The sequence below is a fragment of the Panthera pardus genome, unplaced genomic scaffold (genome assembly GCF_024362965.1).
Source record: "Panthera pardus isolate Hobbes unplaced genomic scaffold, ASM2436296v1 HiC_scaffold_7, whole genome shotgun sequence".
Taxonomy (NCBI): Eukaryota; Metazoa; Chordata; class Mammalia; order Carnivora; family Felidae; genus Panthera; species Panthera pardus.
In genome coordinates, this window is record NW_026527002.1 from 54737660 (window position 1) to 54757884 (window position 20225).

General features: G+C 35.8%; 1 non-coding gene across 1 annotated transcript; it reads right to left on the reverse strand.

Moving 5' to 3' along the window:
* Window positions 1–12580: 12580 nt before the first annotated feature.
* On the reverse strand, window positions 12581–12687 carry LOC128775403 (U6 spliceosomal RNA). The gene has a single exon (XR_008420126.1). It is a non-coding gene; the product is annotated as a U6 spliceosomal RNA (small nuclear RNA).
* Window positions 12688–20225: the final 7538 nt, after the last annotated feature.

Below are 20225 nucleotides of genomic sequence, written 5' to 3' on the forward strand. Positions count from 1 at the left end.
TTAAATATGCAAGGTAAATAAAATATATTATTCCAGGTATACAAATTAGAAATACTGACTTAAACTGGGTTCTCATTGCTTCAGGAGTTACCAAAAACTTAGGGTATCAAAAGTGAAATGTACAACAAAGGCACTTGGTTTGTCTATAGAGATGAGATCCTAGGCATTGAACCATAGCGGACTTCCCCAAATGTCTGGCTTTGTGTCACACTGTGGAGGTGGCAATGGGTGGGTAAGTGTGGTTGCTGTGGCTTTGGTGTCATATCCAAGAAAATATTGCCAAATTTAACACTATGAAGTTTTTCTCCTATGTTGTCTTCTAAAAAATTATAGTTTTAGCTCTTACACTTAAGTTTTTGATCAGTTTTCAGTTAATTTTGTTGGGTGATGTAAAGTATGGGCTTAACTTAATTTTTTGGCATGTGGATATCAAGTTTTCCCAATACCGTTTGTGACAAAACAAAACAAAACAAAACAAAACAAAATAAAACAAAACTCTGTCCTTTCCTTTCCCCATTGAATAGTCTTGGCATCCTTGTCAAAAACCATTTGACCATATATGTGAGGGTTTATTTCTGGGCTTTCTATTCTATCCCATTCATCCACATGTCTACCTTTATATCAGTACCACACTGTTTTGATTACCATCACTCCGCAGCAAAATTTGAAATCAGGAAGTTTGAAATCTCCAACTTTGTTCTTTTTCAAGATTGTTTTCCCTATTTTAAGTCCCTTGAGATTTCATATGAATTTTAGTTGTCTTTCTAAAAAACCATCACCAAACCCAAGGTCATCTAGTTTTTCCCCTATGTTATCTTCTAGGACTTTTACAGTTTTTGATTTTACATTAGGTCTGTAGTCTTTTTGAGGTAATTTTTGTGAAGAATATAAGATTTGTGTCTAGATTCATTTTTCTAAATATGTTGATGTCCAATTATTTTAGCACCATTTGTAGAAAGACTGTCTTTTCTTCATTGTAATGAATTGTCCGTAACTCAAAGATTGATTCACAAGCAATTTTAAGGGGATATTTTTAGATCATAATCCTTTCCCCAACAAATGTTTATCCAGTGATTTTAATGTACATTGCTGATTGTCAGTTCCATTAATTTGTTATATTGGTGGCTGCAAAATTAACCTGATTTTCATTGCTATTTTCACTTAATGGAGTAAATTAACCCTATAACATCTTTTAGGCTCATTATGTTAAAAATAAATGATATATTTGTGAAAAATAATAAAATGAAACCTCACTAAAATGGAGTCAGCAGGCCAGAAGGGGGAGCTCTCAGGCCGTACCACTCTACATCAATTATGGGAAAAATGTCAATGAAAGACCTCAACAGAATAATCTTCAACAGGAAAATAATAATCAATTTCAGGCTCCAACAGGAAAAGATGTACATTGCATCTTCTCTAAGAAATTATCTCAGCAACTCAGCCAGTGAGAAACTGTCATCACCCTGAGCTCTTGATTTTCTCCAGGGAACTTATCCTTCAAAACAACCCCTCCCAAACTTCCTCTTTCTTCTTCATAAAATAACATTCTTTTGTTTTGTTTGGTGGACTAGCCTATGGCTTTCACTGTTACTTGCTTGCCCTGAATTGCAATTCTCTGCTATTCCTGAACTAACCCAGTTTTGCTGGTAATATAACTGACTTTTATTCTCAAGATCAGCATATTCAAAGTTGGAGTATTAAAAGAATATGCAAGAAATGCTTAAACCAAGGAATAACTTTAGTTAACATATAAAGATGCACCATAAATGCATTTATCTTTCATTTTTAAAGAAGCTTGTTAATTACTTCTCACATACTGGGAAAAAGGATCTTATAAATATTTTTCTTTTAATGTCTTACCATGATATGAAATGTCACTCTGTTTGCTTGTTAAAAACATTCATGTATTTAGTCATTAATTAATATAAACAAGCAACATTTATTATCTAGCCACTTATTTGTTCAGAACCAGGTAAAGTGTCAGTGGTAGAGAGATAAAGACACTATTTGCTCTCAGGAAGGTTGAAATTTGGTGTGAAAACAGATGATTTTAATGTAGCATGAAAGATGTCACCCAGTAATCAATAAATGTTAAAATAAGTTATTCACTGAGCATGGGTTTTCAATAATTTCCTCTAATGTAATCAACCTCAGATAACACAGAAATTATTTAATAACCTTCTTTGAAAAAATTTGGTAGGAAAAGCTTAAAGATAACCAAACTGGTATCCTAAATAGCTTCCTATTATCCTTTTATTTAAATAGGGTAAAAACTCTATAAGAGCACAGGTAGAAACCCAGTTCCCTACCTAGAGTTATTAGTTTCCTGTTTTATATTTATAGAAAACTTCTTTTAACCTTTTTAATTTTTAACAGTAAAATTGGGGGTCCTTGGGTGGCTCAGTTGGTTAAACATCTGACTCTTGATTTTGGCTCAGGGTGTGGAGCCTGCTTAAGATTCTCTCTCTTCTTCTCCGTTTGTCCCTCCCCCACTTGTGCTCTCTCTCCCTCTCTACTCTCTCTCTCTCTCAAAATAAATAAATAAATAAATAAATAAATAGATAAATAAAGGTACATTTTTTTCTCACGATTTTAAGAAGATATTATTGTGTTCAAAACTAGTTATCTAAACTAAAACTAGTAATCGAAGACAGTCCTCCTCAAAGTATAATTGTTGCGATTTTTAACTGTAAAGCATTTCCATCTACTTTTATGCATTTGGTTAACAACAAGAATTACAATGTCCATGTTATTTTAAAACATTCACTCAACTAAATCTTCTTTTAAAAGATAAAGCGGAGACATGGGGTTTTGTAGCACATTAACTTTGGTTAAAGAATTATAATGTGCATGCTCTAAATTTTTAGTCTGTGCTTTGGCCAACTGCTCTGGAAGTTTTCATTTCTGGGGCGGAGGGAATTGGTATCCTTGGTCACAGAAGTTGCAGCTCTTTCATGGAGTAGCAGATTAAGATGGATACTATAAAAGTATCATACTAGTCTAACGTGACTTGAAGACCCTAACTTTCCAGCCTCTTAAGTTCTTCTACGACACTTTCTGAATCAGAATGATGTGTTACATAAAAAAGATAGCCATCAGCATGGTCATTCCCCGAGTTTTGTAACCCCACAACATGCATCTCTATCTCCTGGTTTCCCTTTACAACTTTGATACTGAAAGTCCTTGTTAAAGTATACATGTATGTACGTATGTGTACATGTGTATATGGATATGTGTACATGCATATATGAATATAAATACACATTTAAACAGATAAATTTTATAATTATATACCAGTTTTATACATGTACATCTGAATTATAAATTTATATTTATATAAACACACATATGAAATAAATATACACGCATGTATTTACATTTTTTTCTTCTTTAAGAGACTCCAGAGCAAGACATTGCCATTCACTAGTAACATAGCAAAATTATTCAGTTAATTAGCCAGCAACAACTCATGTCTTAAAAGCACATAGAAAAGGAAGTTTGACAGTGGAGTCTAAAGAGACCTTCAGTCATTCTCTATCTTCTACATTATAAGGGCAGTGATGCTCTGGTAGGAGACACAGAGTTTACAGCCACAAAGAACATTTGGCCTTAGACAAGCTCCTTAGGATCTCTGGCTTTAGGCTTCTGTGGAACAATAACACTACTCGCCAGCTTGTGATGACAATTAAATCAAGTAATGCATGCCCAATATTTACCATAATACTTAGCATTTATAAAGTGATCAGTAAATTCCAGTAATTTTTATAAAATCCAAAGTTTTTAGCAAAATATTCTAACTCCTAACAGCTGAAATCTGCCTTCTCCAACCTTCTCAATGTTTCGTACTCTTCTTCTCTATACTGAGAGCTCCAAATATAATGAAATTCTTGAAGATAAATATGCTCAGAACCTTGGGACTTTGTACATGTTAGTCTTTTTAGTAGACTGTCTATTCTTCTCAATCACCTGCAAAATTCCTATTCTCCCTTCAAGGCTTAAATCCAGCATCATTCCCTTAGGAAGCGTTTCTAGATTGATGCTAGATTAAGTTGACTATTATCACCTGTGTGTCTCCAAAATTCACTATACATCCTTGTCACAACACCTAAGTCACTGTGTATGGAAAGTACTTTTGTGAGCCTGATTCTCATTCTCAACAGCTAGCTCCTTGAGAGAGCAGGAACCATACCTATGACATTCTGCATAGCTGGTATTCAAAGAATGTTTGATGAAGTATTTTTAAGAGCTTCAAAATATTATATCATGCACATATACGGTTGGCCCCAACATGTGACATAATGAGGAAGAGTCCTTAGAATACAGTAATTACAGATGAGGAATAAGAAGCTTGGTGCAGAAGTATTATAAAGAGGAATTTCAGATCCTGCATGAACATTACCTATTTCAGAAATGACATTTAGGCTTGCCTTCTCCTGTTTAGGTAAGGGCTAATGCTGATTTGAATGGTGTGCCTCCCCAAAATTCATATATGAAAATCTTAGTGCCAAATATGGTGGTATTAGAACATAGCACTTTTGAGAGGACGTACTTAGGTCAGGAGGGTGGAGTCCTCATGAATGAGGTTAGTGTTCTTATAAAAGGAGCTCACAGATATCCCCTGTCCCTTCCTGTCCCTGTGTGAGGACACAGCAAAAAGTCGTCAGCTATGAACTAGGAAAAAGGACTTCACCCAGTCATGCTGACGCCCTGACCTTGGGCTTCCCAGTCTCCAGAACTGTGAGAAAATAAATTTCTATCACTTATAAGTTTCCCAATCTGTGGTGCTTTGTTATAGCCATCAAATTTACTAAGAAACCCCACTCTTAGTACCAAAACCTGTATTGAGGTTATCCAGAGAAACAGAACCAATAGAATATATGAGGAAATTTATTATAGGAATTGGCTTTCATGGTCATGTAGGCTGAGAAGTTCTTATCAGCTGTAAACTAGTGAACCAGGAAAGCTGGTGGTATAATTCAGTCTGAATCTGAGGTCTGAGAACCAGAAGCTCCAATATCTGAGGGCAGAAAAAGGTGAACATCCAGTTCAAGAAGAGAGAGAGAATTCACCCTTCTTTAGTCTTTTTGATCTTTTCAGGCCCTCACTGGATTAGATAATGCTGGCCCACATTGATGAGGGTAGATCTCCACTCAGTCTACTGAAATCAGATATTACTCTCTTCCAGAAACTCTTTCAAAAACACATCCAGAAATAATGTTTTACCAGTTATCTGGGTGTTTCTTAGCCCAGTTAAATTAGCACATAAAATTAACCATCATAGCTAGGTTATAAAAATTCACTTTAGACTCAGTCGATTTCTGGTGTCCCAATGGAAACATTAAAATGAGACGTGTCTTGTTATCTATGCGTCTCTTAGATCTCAAGGATTTGAAGAGATTTTTAAAAGTGAATTTATTTTTGGTTGAAAAATGTGCAGTTTTTTGTATGCCAAGAATTCACTTTATTTTATCAAAAATAATGTGCAAACACATTTTTTGACTTCCTTTAAAATATAATAAAATAGTAACATATTACTTGTAAGACCTGAGTATAAAATGAATTATTTTGATAACTTAGAGACAGTGCAAATCATTAGTAAACAACCCATTGCTTGAATAATCTAGACTATTTGATGACATAGAAAACAGTTCCTTTGATTCTCAGATGTGTGATTATAGTGCAGTTTGCGTCCCAAATCGGCTTGCAGCCCATGATACTCTCCTGCTGAGTGAACTGTCTGATTGCCTCCTTGAAGACATTTTATTGTTGATCACAATTTAAGTCAATGTATTATTAATTTTGTTGGCAACTTGATTTTGATATGCCTTTGTTCCATCCTTTAAAAAATTCTCTGCAGCATTTACATAAGGGAGCTAAATGGGGGATGACAAATACACTGTGAGCATTAATGCCACAGGTGGTCTTGTTGAATGACTTTCTTCAGTGTTCTCTGGGGAATTATGTCATTTTTTTTTCAGTGATTGAAAGTCAATTTTTAAAATTGAGTTATCATTTCCACAACTATCACTGTTATCTCCCACAAACAAGGGCACGTCTGTAAGTGATTTAACTCAGGGTTCCATTCAAGCACTATCAAATGGTACTATTTCTCATAGTCTGTTTGAATACCATCTAAAAAATCCCCACATATTTGGTTTTGGACCCTTGAGGTGGTGAGAATATTGAGTGATTCTTTATTACTACTGATAAAGGTATATTTTCTTACATACAGAAGTCAAAGATAACTGCTAACTTTAATTTAATAATCAGTAAAGACTCTCATGCTTCATCTTTCATGAAACCCAGCAGTGAAAATGTAACTAAAACATTATTACATTTATCAATATTAATTTTAGGAGTAACTACTTATAAATAGTTGAATACTATTAAGAAGCAAGTTGAGGTTGTAGTTAAGGCCATTTTCTATTTCTCAATTCCTATTTATTTGTTCTTTCCCACCATCCTACTTATATGGAGAATAAAAATAATCTGGAGAATAAAAAATATCTCCTAAAATACACATTTTCTCCCTGTATCGGTTGATTTATTCTTGTAACATTGAGAATTGAGGAATTATAGCATACAGACACATTTTTTGCCAATAAATAAAAAAATGAACACATGTGTGAAACTTACTTATACATGACATTTACAAGCAAGTAATATAAAAAGAAGAAAAAAATCTCACTAAAGAGTCCAAAGTAGGGGTATCTGGGTGGCACAGTAGGTTAAGCATCTGACTTCAGCTCAGGTCATGATCTCACAGTTTGTGGGTTGTAGCCCTGTGTCAGGCTCTGTGCTGACAGCTCAGAACCTGGAGCCTGCTTTGGATTCTGTGTCTCCCTCTCTCTGTTTCTCCCCCGCTTGTGCTCTCTGGGTCTCTCAAAAGCAAAAGATCAAAAACAAACAAACAAAAAGTGAGTCTATAGTATTAACAATGAGGCCTAGAATGATCCTTAATGAATCCATGATTCTGGAAAATTAGCTAGTCTCTGAGCCACAGTTTTCTTATTTTTAAGTGCGGATTGTAGTCAGTAGTTGTCACTACCTAGGGGCGCCTGGGTGGCTCAGTGGGTTAAGTGTCCGACTTTGGCTCAGGTCATGATCTCACAGTTTGTGAGTTCGAGCCCTGTGTCAGGCTCTGTGCTGACAGCTCAGAGCCTGGAGCCTGCTTCACATTCTGTGTCTCCCTCTCTCTCTGCCACTCTGCTGCTTGTGCTATCTCTCTCTCTCTCTCTCTCTCTCTCTCTCTCTCTCTGTCTCTCAGAAATAAGTAAACATTAGATACCCTGAAATGGCTTTGTAAGATAAAATCACTATATAAACGAGAACTCTTTATTTTTACATTGCCATTTGCCTTTATCAACAAATCTCTTTGTTGAAAGATAGGAGCAAGCCAGGAGTTACACAATTACTCCCCATTTATGTTATATCACCTAAACAACAATAGCTAAGCTATTTTCCAGAAACCCCAGACATAAATCCATACAAAAACAGTCAACTGATCTTTGACAAGGGTGCTAGGAATACACAATAAGGAAAAGACATTGTCTTCAACAAATAGTATTGGAAAAACTGGATATTCACAAGAAAAAAAAAAATGAAACTGGACCCCCATCTTATACAATATGCCAAAATAGACTCAAAATGGATTAAAGATTTAATGTAATACTGGTGGGAGTGTAAAATAGTGAAAATGCAATAGAAAACTGTGTACGAATTCATCAAAAAATTAAAAATAGAACTACCCTTTGATCCAGTAATCCCACTGGTAGGTAAATATATCCAAAATAATTGAAATCAGGATCCTAAAGAGATATCAGTATTCCTTGTTCATTGCAGCCTTCTTTACTCACAAAAGCCAAGATATGGAAACGACCTAAATGTCTGTCCATCAACAGATGAATGACTTAAGAAAATGTGGCATGTACATAAAATGTAATATATTCAGCATTAAAAAGAAGGAAGTCCTGCCATAGATGATGATGTGGATGAACCTGAAAGACATTAAGCTAATTGAAGTAAGCCAGTCACAGAAGTACAAATAGTGCATGATCTCACTTTTATAGAGTATCTAAAAAGTCAAACTTGGGACACCTGGGTGGCTCAGTCAGTTGAGTGACCGACTCTTGACTTCAGCTCAGGTCATGATCCCAGGGTCATGGGATCGAGCCCTCCAATGGGCTCTGTGCTGAGTGTGGAGCCTGCTTAAGATTCTCTCTCTCTCTCTCTCTCTCTCTCTCTCTCTCTCTTTCTCTCTCTCTCTTTCTTTCTCTCTCAAATAAAAAAAAAATTAAACTGTCAAGTGAGAGTAGCATAGTGGTTGTCAGGAGCCTGGGGAACAGCAAAATGGAGAGGTGTTATTCAATGGATGTAAAGTTTCAGTTATGCAATGTGAATATTTTCTAGAGATCTGCTGTACAGATTTATAGTTGACAATATTGTTGTTAATACTATTGTTAACAATGCTATATTGTAACAATACTATATTGTCTTATTGTTAAAGATACCGTATTAGTTAGCAATACTACATTATACATTGAAAAATATGTTAATAGAGTTGATCTCAAGTTAAGTGTTCTTGCTGAAAAAAAGGGGAGAGCAGGAGGAAATGTCTAGATGTGACTGATATGCCTATTACCTTGATTGTGCTGATAGTTTCATAGGTAAGTGTGTATGCTAAGATCTATCGAATTGTATATGTTAAATATGTGCCATTTTCTTGTATTTCAATTTTACCTCAATAAAGCTATTCAAAAAACACACAAGGAACTACTATAATTTTCACATACTCTGGAGCCAGGCAAACTGAATGCATAAACATTTGATTAAAAAGAATACTCAAAGAATGAGGTATTCTGTTTTTAACTTAACATTAATTTGAAAGGGAATAAAAAACTACTTTTGGTTTAAATGATGGCTGCAGAAAACATTTCCCACATACCTAATTTTCTTAGTAATTAGAAATCTTTGAATCTAACAAAATATTGCATTGGTGAATAAGGATTATTATGCACCTTATATCTATCCATCAACATGAACTTTTAATTCTCATTGTAAATAAAGCCTGTAAGGAAAAATTGTAGCAGATGGTGATAAGCTATTGATGATATTAGGGTACAATCTAGAATTTATATCTTTAAGGCAAAAACATATGAATCATTTATTTGTTCATTTCAGGTAGCTAATGTTTTTTTGTTTGTTTGTTTGTTTGTTTGTTTGTTTATTTATTTATTTATTTATTTTTATTTGTTTGTTTGTTTTTGAGAGATAGAGTACGAGGAGGGGAGGGGCAGAGTGACAGAGGAAGACACAGAATCTGAAGTTGGTTCCAGGCTCTGAGCTGTCAGCACAGAGCCTGATGTGGGACTCCAACTCATGAACCATGGGATCGTGACCTGAGTCAAAGTCAGACACCCAACCAACCGAGACACCCAGGTGCCCCTAATATTTATTGAACATATTATATTGGCTACCAATTATGTTTTGTTTTGGTTACTGGTGGGGTTGCTTTTTCAGTTGGTATTTTCTATGAAATATTGCTACCCTTTCCACAAGGATAGTATATTTTTAATTTTTTTTTTTTTTTCAACGTTTATTTATTTTTGGGACAGAGAGAGACAGAGCATGAACGGGGGAGGGACAGAGAGAGAGGGAGACACAGAATCGGAAACAGGCTCCAGGCTCTGAGCCATCAGCCCAGAGCCTGACGCGGGGCTCGAACTCACGGACCGTGAGATCGTGACCTGGCTGAAGTCGGACGCTTAACCGACTGCGCCACCCAGGCGCCCCAAGGATAGTATATTTTTAATAAAATGTGACATTGATACACACTCCTGCCTTCAGTTGATTGGTCCACAGGAGGATAGCTAAACCAGATGAGTTCAGTTTCTTATTTAGGATTATTAGTCTTGGCCTGGTCCAAGAGTATATGGTAAAGTTTTTTCCAGCAATTAAATTTATGAGATGAGCAATTCAAAAGCCATCAGAGGACTCATTTTGTATTATGAGAAGAAAGCCTGAGTGAGTGAAAACAATGAAGTAGCTTCAAAGAGAAATGCAGAGAGGAAGAAAAGGAGAGAAGCTCAGTCTTGTCCTTGTTCAAGTTCCTGGTTCCAGTTGTTCTGAAGATTAGCTCTCCCCCAAATTTCAGCTACAGTGTCACTCACCACTGTTTATTTTTAATACAATATCCTTCAATGCATTGAAGGCTACATACATTGGATTTCTATTAGTTGGAAATAAAAACTCCATTTAACATTGTTCTTAACATTTCTCTCATATTTATAATGAAATTAAAAAACCACTTCTGTTGGAATGAATGTAAGTGCTTCTTATTTATTTAAAAATATGATTCTAAATTTGGTGGGCCCAATAAATTGACATTGGAAATCTTACCATGGTGATGTACATAGGATTAACTGTCTTGTAATTGGATTTATATAGAGCGAACTGTATGCAATTCATCCTATATCAATAGAACATCTCATTGGGACAAACGTTTGGACAGACATGTCATTTGGCAGAACATATATAAAGTCAAACAAAATGAAGGAAGCAAATTAAACCAGTGTGATAGCCAGAATAATGGTCCACCCAAACACGTCCATTTCCTAATCCCTGGAACCTTTGAGTATGTTAGATTGCAATGCTGAAGGAAAATGAAGGTTGCACACAGATCTAAGGTTGCTAATGATCTGACCTTCAGATGAGATTCTCCTGGCTTATCCAAATAGGCCCAAAGTAATCACAAAGGTCCTTAAAGGTAAAAGTAGTCAGGTGAGGATTATGGGGAGATGTGGCTATGGAAGAAAAGCACAGACAGCTTCAACCTTGCAGGCATTCAAGTTGGAGGTAAGGAATCTTCTAAAAGTTGGAAAGACAAGGAAACAGATTCTTCCCCAGAATCTCCTGAAAGGAACACAGTTTCCCAACACATTGACTTTAGACCGATGAGACCTGACCCACAGAGTTGTAATACATTTGCATTGTTTTCAGCCATTCATATAGTGGTAATTTATTAATGGCAGCTATAGAAAACTAATACAAGTAGTTCCAAACTAATATAGAAAAAATTAGTAATAACACACATAGGAAGTAAATCTTTAATGCTCAATAAAAAATCATTTTTACATACCTTTCATTTTTTTTTAAATGTTCTTATTTATTTTTGAGACAGAGAGAGAGCATGAGCAGGGGAGGGGCAGAGAGAGAGGGAGACACAGAATCTGAAGCAGGCTCCAGGCTCCAAGCTGTCAGCACAGAGCCTGATGCGGGGAGCAAACTCACAGACTGTGAGATCATGACCTGAGCCAAAGTCGGACGCTCAACCGAGTAAGCCACCCAGGCGCCCCTTTTCATACCTTTTAAATAATAAAAGTAATAAATATTTTATACAGTGTGGTAAGACTACAATGGTAATGGAGATAACTTTGAACACATCTCACAGAGACAGACAAAGCCACCAAAGGAAGGATATCTAAACCCAGATTGGCAGAGAGAAAATATTTCTGGGATAAGTGGTAGTGATATCCAAGCAGTGACTGGAGGATGATTAAGTCTTTGTCACATGGGTGGAGATAGGGTGTTGGAAGGACAAACTACATGTGAAAAGACTGGAAATTCAAATAAAACATGATAGTTAAGAAATAAGATATGTTCAAACTAACAGGATCCAAAGTGGCAAAATACGATGCCAATTACTGTAAGGGCTCATTTTAAGAAATACCTGTGTTCCTAAATCTTCTGTATCAATATTCCCGGTGGCTTCAAAATTAATTACATATGGGTAAGGTAAACATGAGGAAAAATTGTTAATTTCCCATCAGTACCAAATCATGAGGTTATCCAGTATTCCTGACTCTGAGCAACTCTGACTCCTACTATCTGTATTTCTAGACAAGTGTGCACTACAGTCCTGTGACATTTTGTCTATTTTAAGAAACTGATGCCACCAAATTCATTTCTTATAAACAGAATCAAAGCACATAATTACAATTTCAGAGATTTCCATCACATTAGCTATTCTGAACACTCACACTATCATTCTAGAAACACCAGTTGCAACAGAAAAATAGTAACCCATTAAATTTGTAAGTCCCAAAATACCTGAAGCATCTGTCTTTTAAGATGAACTTGGAGGAGAAATTACCCAGAAGATAGACTTGGTGACAATCTGTCATCAACAGTCACCCAAACACATTAAGTGTTTTTATATATGCTTTTTAAGTGTCAGTAAAGATGACACATCCTGGGCATAGAATAGCAGCTGCCACCAAAGGAAACTGCCTTGTTTTATCTTTCCCTCTTTCATGGTTTACTTTTCACTGACCAGAAGGTGTTATAGCCACAGGTGTAAGAAACCATTTAAAGAATGTCCCTGAATACTTTATAAACACTGATTTCATGGAGAATGCTTTGCAATTTCCTGTGTGTCAACCTGATCCGAGGTTGTATTTTTATTTTTTTAAACCGAGTAAACCTCATCCATGTATGTCCACCTACGATAGTCATCTGAGAGCCAAAATGTATTAGCTAATATCGAAACTGATACTTCAGATGGAAACTAAAAGGAAAGAACAATATAAAGTTTACTTTTACAAATTTGTCCATCATCCTTCAGCAGGGCCCATGCTAATCTTCTCTGTATGGTTCAGATTTTAGTATAGGTGCTGCTGAAGCGAGCAGTAGAGTGTTTACTTTTAAAATCACTAATCTTATGTTTCAGGCAAAAATGTAAGTTTGGAGCAAAAGGCACCCTGTCAGTTGTAAGAAATTGAAAAAATTTGATGTGGCAAATATTGGACAATCCGACACCTGGACATGGATTTTTCTTTAACAACATCTATTTTAGCTACAATAAATTCTTTCTTTCATGTTTCCAGGACCCTCCCACAGTCAGTGACATGGAAAATTGTGAAGAAGGTTCTGGGTACCCAATGCTTTCTTTTTTTCTTTTCCAAACCTCCCTTCTACCTGGCCCTGTCTCTAGAGAGTAGTAGTTGTGTACTTGTTTGCTTATTTGGTTTTCCTTTAGAAAAATAGAAAAAAGAACAATTCATTCAATGATATATTTCTTGTTTTGTTCTTCCGCAAAATCTAACTAAGTTTAGTTCTGGTGAATAAACTTTCTGTATTGGCCTATCTCTTTTTTTTTCAGAGCAGCAGTTTTCCCTGTGAAAACAGTTCTTTGGTGGATCTAAGAATCATTGCTTTTCAATTTGTTCAACTTTTTTCTTCTTGTGAGGAAGAGTGATGATTTCTAAACTATTTACCTGCCAGACTGGAAACCAGAAGTCTATGATGTATTTTTTTAATATTTATTTATTTTTGGGAGAGTGCAAGTGGGAGAGGGGCGGGGGGGGGGGGACAGAGGACCCAAAAAGGGTTCTGTGCTGACAGGCTGACAGCAGAAAGCCCCACATGGGGCTCAAACTCATGAACCAGGACATCATGACTTGAGCCAAAGTCTGACACTCAACCGACTAAGCCATCCAGGTGCCCCAACCTATGATGCATTTTTGATGCTAAAAATCACTTCAGATCTCTGCTTGATGGTAGTTCATGCATTTATTCAAATTGCCTAAGAAATGAGAATCAAGTACTATATATTGAACTATACTGTATAATAAATTATTTATATCATTTTCACAAAGGCCTTTTCAAATTTTAAAGAGTATGTCATGTAAAAAGAACATGCACTCAATGCATATGGGTTTGATCAACACTTTTAATCTCTTGGTTGCCTAATTCCCCTCTGCTTGGTGTCATCCCCTTACTGAGCTGAAGTATGAATATACTAGGTCTCTTCCAGTTATCAGGGCTTCAGGGATATTAAACAAATCCACATTTTTTTGGTGTGCAACATAAAAATTTGGAAATATGGAGTTCTCTTGACTGATTTTATTAGAACATGAACAGCTATCTGATAATATCATAGAATATAAACTATATGTTGAATATCTTTTAAAATTAAAAATAGACATATCCATTGATGTGCCAATTCTACCTTTAAGAATTGATATTACTAAAAATTAGCACATATATAAAAGATTAAGCATAAGGATATCTATAAGGGTTGGAAACGGCCTAAATATTAATGTAAAAGTATTGGGAACAATCTAATATGTATTCACAATAGCCCTGCCAATAAGGACAAACATTATTGTTACAACGAAGAAATGGAAGTGACAGGAAATAGGTAAGTGATATCTAATTAGTAGAACCCTAGTTGACTATACTTAATCCAGTATATCAGGTTATGTTCTATAGAATTAAGTGTTCATTTAGTTCTATTATTTCAGTTTAAGGAAGATTTTCTTTTCTCCTTACTTGAATTTCTAAGTCTTTTATTATTCTTTCTCCTTTAGTGTCCTTAGGTTATGGTTAATGTATCTAAGAATAAAAAATATGGATTTTTCATCTTCATCAAACTTTCTCTGACATTTCACTAACATTGTAAGAATATATAATTTCTGACTAATAGTGTGTATTAAACTAGTTTCCTTTGTATCACTTGTGCTTGTAGTGTTTAAATTAGCATAACTTCACACTTTGGAAAAGTAGCATTTTCTTTGACATTTTTAAAGAGCAGACATAGTACTTTGCTTACTAACCTTTAAAAAAATGATGATGTCATTTTGACTAGTGTAATCATTTCATCAATGACCCTTTCCACTTTAATATACTCTTACCTTTAATCTGGACAAAGGTGACCTATTCCTTGCATTTTTATAATACCTTTTTTTGATATTTTTCTACAATTATTTTTTTCATTGTGTCCTTCACCTGGCACTATCTTCAATATTTTTTTAAGGAGAAACAATTTCTACCATAGAACATAACCCATTAACATCTTTGAACAATGTTATGTGGCATAGAATGTTTATTTATGATAACGCCTTATTTACATTACATAAAGTAAACAAATTATTTATGTTAAATTATGATAAGATAAAGTAAAATGGTAATTCTCATGGGGATTCCCTGGGGATAGTGGAGACAGTCTATTTTTGGCTTTCTTTTCTTTTTTAAAAATGTTCATTTATTTATTCTGGGAGAGACAGAGAGTACTAGTAGGGGAGGGGCAGGAGAGAGAGAGGGGGAGAGAGAGAGAGAGAGAGAGAGAGAGAGAGAGAGAGAGAGAGAGAATCCCGAATAGGCTCCATGCTGTTAGTGCAGAGCCTGATGTGGGGCTTGATCTCAGGAACCAGGAGATTTCAAATGAATATTACAAACTATCCCAAACCAAAAAGTTTAATGTAGTCCCTTTCAGTAGACTTTTTACAACATCAACTTTTGCTAAGAAAAAGTTAAAGGCCAATGGAATTTGGAAGTTCACAAGTCAATAATGTTAGTAATAATGATAATAGCAATATTAATACTAGCAATATCTCCAAAGAGACACAAGTTCAGTGAAAGATTTTAAATGAATATTTTTTCATTAATACAACATTCAAGTTTTTATTTATTAGACTAAAAAGTTAAATAACACAATGTAGCAGAATGTATTTTCCAAAAATGACTCCAATAATATTTTAATTCATAAATTCTCTTTAGAACCTTGTAACTTCTCATCAAGCGGTAGTGTCTATTTTCCCTATTCCTGACTATGGCTGGACATTTTAACTCTTCCAATGAATAGAATGTACTGAAAGGGATAATGCTGTGTGACCTCCAAGACTAAGTCCAAAAGGGCCATATAGAAGTTTTTTCTCTCTCTTTTGCTCTCTCTCACTTCTGGGGTTGAACCCATACCCCATGATCTGAGGAAGCCCAGGACATACTGAGAAGCCACACATAATTTTTCCAGCCAACAGTTCCAGAGAAGCCTCATTTGACAACCCGCTTCAACATTAGACACGTTAGTCTTCAGATGATTTCAACTCATAACCTCTGTACCACCTCGGTCCTGAGCAGATGTCAGGTTGAGGCACAAAATAAAAGTTTGCTATTGCTTTAAGCCACTCAGTTTTGGCATAATTGTTTATTCAGCCATAGTAGCTAGAACATAGAGCACTAGGCATTCTTACTGTTTTTCTGCTCCTTCAGAATATAAATAAACCCCGTAACAGCAAGAGTGAAATCTGTCACATGTACCCAGTGGCTGGCACATAGAATGTATTAAGTAAATGTATCAAGTGAAAGAATGAACAGAATCTTGACTGAACTGTTTTTAATACTGAAAACTTTCAGGAATGTTGTGATGCATCTCAAAGTCTTTCCTCCCTCAAAATAACTTAAATGTTTATACTAGAAAATAAGTTTCTCTCTTTGTTTACTGTTACATATTGGATTTTTCTTAGAAGCCAGTTAAATTGTTAGGAAACATCGATTAATAGCATTAACAGTAGCCATAAAAGGCTCCAAATCAAGCCTCTCCTATGTCTTTCCCAGCCTTGGAATACATTGTTCTTGCTCAGAAAGCAAATTCTTCTCAGCCATTCACTTTCTATAAACCCTTCCAAAGCATTTCTCTTCTTGAAAGCTGACACCACTTAAATCTTCTCACTTACTGCTTTTTTATCCCTTTGGTACTTTGTAAGTATATTCATTTTTTACTGTGATTTGCAAAGGAGTGATTAATTTAGGCATTTTTCATGGATTTTTGGTACTTTTCAAAATTGGAAGACATCAGGAATATGCAAAGAATGAAGCCATAAGTCTCTGTTTTGCTCTTTCAATCACATATCAAATTCCTCTGGCAAGGAGGCAAATCAGGCAGCATTAGTATTTTCTACAGATTTTATGTAGCATCTCAATATCTGCCCTCTACCCCAATGGTCACATCCTCTATTAAGTGAGGGACAAATGGATTCTACCATATTGATTGCTGAGTCAGCCAATACAATTGTTTGCTTTCCCACTTTAACCTGCTGATGTAAGTGTTGTCTTTTGCTGGATTTCATCACTGTTCTTTCATTTCCTGTAATTTACCTTAACACCAGGCAGTCTCACATAGAAGACCTTTCTAAAGGTTAGGGAGTAGCAGAATGCAATTACTACAGAGAGCTGGAAATAGCTGTAAATCCAATGGCAGACATCACTCTTCCTAAAAATGCATCAGCATTTCCCAGGGAAGGTGACTTCTCACTGCCTATTTTTTCTCTTCAGACTTGGGTCCCTGTCAGGTTGCTAGAGCCTCTCCCTTCCCTTTGCTAAGCCCCTTCCCACAGTCTAATTATCTTGCAGAGAATTTCCATTTTCTTTCTCCCAATCATGTGTCTAAGCACTGTATCCTCATCTGAAAAATCACAAGTTATTACTATTGTTCTCTACCTACTGAGACTAATTTCCTGGGTGGCTGGATACCTGCACAATGTCAAAAAAACAGACAAACGTATAAGTCCCTTATAGAGGAAAGAAAGGGAAGAGATCCTTTCCTCCAGATAAATTGCAATGATATCATCCATGAACTATGGAAATATATATTATGCTTCTTTTGTCATCCTTCTCATGCATTTTCAAGTATGTTGAGTGCAGTACATTTCTAAAAAATAATACATGACTTAAAGAGAAGTATAAATCTAGAAATCCCATAGGAATTTACTCTATGATTCCATTAAGACTGGTAGTTTTGAAGAATTTCACTGCATAAAAATTGATGAAAATATTCCCGATACTTAATATTGTTTATCAGCTAAAATTTGAGAAACATGGTATTTCAAGAATTTCCTTCAGAATATATATATATAAGTTTGCAGATGATGTAATTCTGTAGTTAAAAAAATACTTTTTTAATGCATTCATGTATATAAAAGTATAAAAACATAGAATCTGTGTCTTGAGTTTTAGAAAAATCTTAATCCTTTCATTAATATTTGCATGTAGGAAATGAGGGAAACACACTCACTAGCCTGCAGCTGGATAACTATCATCCCTTTTCCTTAATACACCAACTTAGAGCTCTTCTTTATACATGGATCTGACTTCTCAAATTGCCTTGTGGTCATCAGAGAGAGAAATCTTGTGACAAAGCGGAACAGGGGAAGGACCTTGGTACCCTGGGGTCATAGAAAAGACTGCTACATTGCACAACCCCAAACACACTCTTCACATCACAGTTGTAAGCAGTGAATATGGATGAGTAAACTTAAAACATTTTTTATAAGAGGTTTTAACAACATATATCTGAATAGGATAATATTACCTGTAAAATAAAACATTAACAGTCAACTTGATTTATCTATCACATCCTTTCTCTAGTTAAAAGTTACATGGCACAAACCTCTATAATGGAGATCAACTTCTTCATTAACATCCATAAGATAAAGCATACTACTAAATATACATTTATCAGTATCAGTAGATACTGAAGACGAAGAAGAAACAAATGTGGTTTGTTAAACCTGAATTATAAAAATATATTAACATTAAAATCCATAGTCTAAGTATAAAGACAACTTATACCTTGAGAAAGTCTCTTATTTCACTATACAAAGGGTGATTTGATTAACTAAGAGTGAAATGTCTCAACTCCCTATTCTGACCCATACATGTTCATGTTTCTGTATCTGCACCCACTCTCCCTTTTTTTGCCCCATATTATTGGTACCACCTCCTCCTGCAGTGTTATTTTCTGACCTAAGTACCATCCCTGTTTTTTATGTATTTTTAACCTCTCCCTCCTTATTGTATGTCTCTTGATCATGAAATCTATTCACAAGTACCTCATCTTAGTACAGTCTTCTAAGCAAAACAAAACAACATCTTTCCATCTCCATCTTTTAGTTACCACTATTGAGTTTCACATTCTTTTTTTTAATTTAAGTTTATTTATTTTGAGAGGCGCCTGTGTGGCTCAGTCGGTTAGGCATCTGACTTTGGCTCAGGTAATGATCTTGTGGTCCATGAGTTCAAACCACATGTCAGGCTCTGTGCTGACAGCTTGGAGCCTGGAGCCTACTCCGAATTCTGTATCTCCCTCTCTTTCTGCCCCTCCCTTGCCCATGCTGTCTCTCTCTGTCTCTCTCAAAAATAAATAGACATTATTTATTTTTGATAGAGACAGAGAGAGACAGCATGAGTGGGGGAGGGGCAGAGAGAGGGAGGGAGAGAAAATCCCAAGTAGGTTTCATGCTGCCAGCACAGAGCCCCATGTGGGGCTTGAAACCATGAGATCATGACCTGAACCAAAACCAAGAGTCAGATGCTTAGCTGCCTGAGCCACCCAGGTGCCCCTTGCTTCACATTCTTACACAGCTAATCTTTTTTTCTTTTCTTTTCTTCTCTTTTTTTTTTTTTTTTAATTTTAGATTTAACGACTCTCTCATACTCATGTTCATTCTTCAACTCAATACTCTTCATTTCTTCTCTCCCACTCTTCCAGTCTACTCAATCCACCATCATTAAGGTCTAATCTTGGTATGGATGACCCTGCCCTGATCCTAACTGAAAACTTTAGTATTTGGTACTGTGGACCAATTCTTCATTACCAAAACTTTCCCCTTACTGATATTCCAACAAGCCACACTCTTTTTTTTCCTTCTCCGATCAGAATACTCCTTCATGGTTGATTTTCCCTCTTTATGTCTCTCTCCCTTGATGATTTTGCCCACTTCCATAGTCTCAGCAACCATTTATATGGCCATGAATCTCATATTCCTGCTTCGATCTTGGCACAGCTTGAAATAATAGCATCCAGCTTCATGACTAATCTTTCCATCTGAAAACCCCTTGCATGGGAACAGGCATAAATTGCTTAAGAAGTACACTGAAAGAAAAAGTGACTCGTTTGTTAAAAATGGAACATTGGAGGTTGGGGGGAAAATATATTAGCAGTGGCATCTCTAATATATGGGAACTAATATATCTCATTTTTACACAATATTAATTTTAGGGGAAAAGCAGAGAATTTTTCTATGTTTATACTTTTTAAAATATTTATTTATTCTTTGAGAGGGAGAGAGAGAGAGAGAGAGAGAGAGAGCATGAGCAGGGGAGGGGCAGAGAAAGAGTGAGACATAGAATCTGAAGCAGGTTCCAGGCTCTGAACTGTCAGCACAGAGTCTGCCAAGGGGGTCAAACTCACCACCCACAAAATCATGACCTGAGCCGAAGTTGGATGCTTAACCAACTGAGCCACCCAGTCGTCCCTCTATGTTCATACTTTTATTGACCTTTCTGATGAGACTTTCCACAAGGTTTCTATCGAGTTACAAAAGCACAGCAGGGCTTTATAGGATAGCTTCATTAAGGAGCTCCTGATAAACAGAGTGGGTCAAACA